Raw genomic sequence first — 1,229 nt, forward strand, 5'->3', positions numbered from 1 at the left:
ATAATAAACTTAAGAAGTGATTTAAGTAGATTCAGCTCAATCTGTGCTTTAAAAAAGGATGAATGCCACTTTTATTATCACTTTTTATAAATAAAATACTAAGTGTTTGGAGAATAAGTAAAAAATAAAGTAAAATAAATCAATTGCCCCGCTGTTTTTGATAGCTCGTTGTTTTCTAGATAAGTTAAATATTTTAATCATTAAAAAGAAAAAACAACTTTTTTTATTCTAGCTGAACATTTGGTTATGAAGATCACTGAGTCAGCATCAGAACAGATACTGTACTACATTAAATATTACTATTTACTCTACAATAAGGAAAACTGGATAAAATATGATGAATAAAGAGAGATTTAAACAACAAACCAGATTAACTTCCATTTTTAATTCAACCAAGAATTCTTCTGCAGGACAGATTTAGTAAAAGAACAGTTTTATAAAAGGAACGAAGCACAAAAAGTAAGGAAACATGAGTTTGGCAGGAGATTTCTTTGTTGTAACAAGGCTTGTTAGCGTTAAATCGTACGRTGCCACATGTGTAAGGAACATGCGTTTGTGGGATGAGCAGTAGAGCTGAGGACGTGAGTCGCAGACATGAAAAATCTGCCAACTGATTTTGAGCTTCTGGTACTTCCTGGTGTTCAAACACACATTTCCTTACTTGTTGTGCAAACTTTACTGAAGCCCTTTTTTTATGTTATTTTCTCAGTGAGGGGGTTCAGCAAACATAACAACACCTACAAATGATTTCCAGCTTCTTGTTAAGGCCTGATCTGACCCTCAGGTTCRAACACAAACACAGGCGTCCAACACGTGACTGAAGCTTCAATGAATGGCCTTAGAATGCAAAAGAGGCATGTTTGTTTTTTTTATTTTATTGATTTGTTTGTTTCTTTTGGTTAATCGTGACCATCACTGTGTACATGTGGACTCTGGGCATGCTGTGCAGGAAGTTCTAACACCTGTTCATGTTCTGTTGTGGCTTCATGTTGTTGCATTTTGTCTTTTCTGTGATTGTTTCACCAGCTGAAGTTCAGCATGTTGCACTTTTTCCTCCTCAGAGTCAGGTTGGTTCGATTGTGCAAAGTAAAGACACAAAATCTGTTTTTAGTTTGACTTTATGATGAAGCAGATGGTGTTGTCTGGTTTTTATTTATTATTTACACAACCAGACAAAGGAGGATCAAACCCAGGACCTTCTTGCTGCGAGGCATCAGTGTTAACCACTG

Source organism: Austrofundulus limnaeus, unplaced genomic scaffold (genome assembly GCF_001266775.1).
Source record: "Austrofundulus limnaeus strain Quisiro unplaced genomic scaffold, Austrofundulus_limnaeus-1.0 Scaffold1214, whole genome shotgun sequence".
In the NCBI taxonomy this organism is placed as follows: domain Eukaryota; kingdom Metazoa; phylum Chordata; class Actinopteri; order Cyprinodontiformes; family Rivulidae; genus Austrofundulus; species Austrofundulus limnaeus.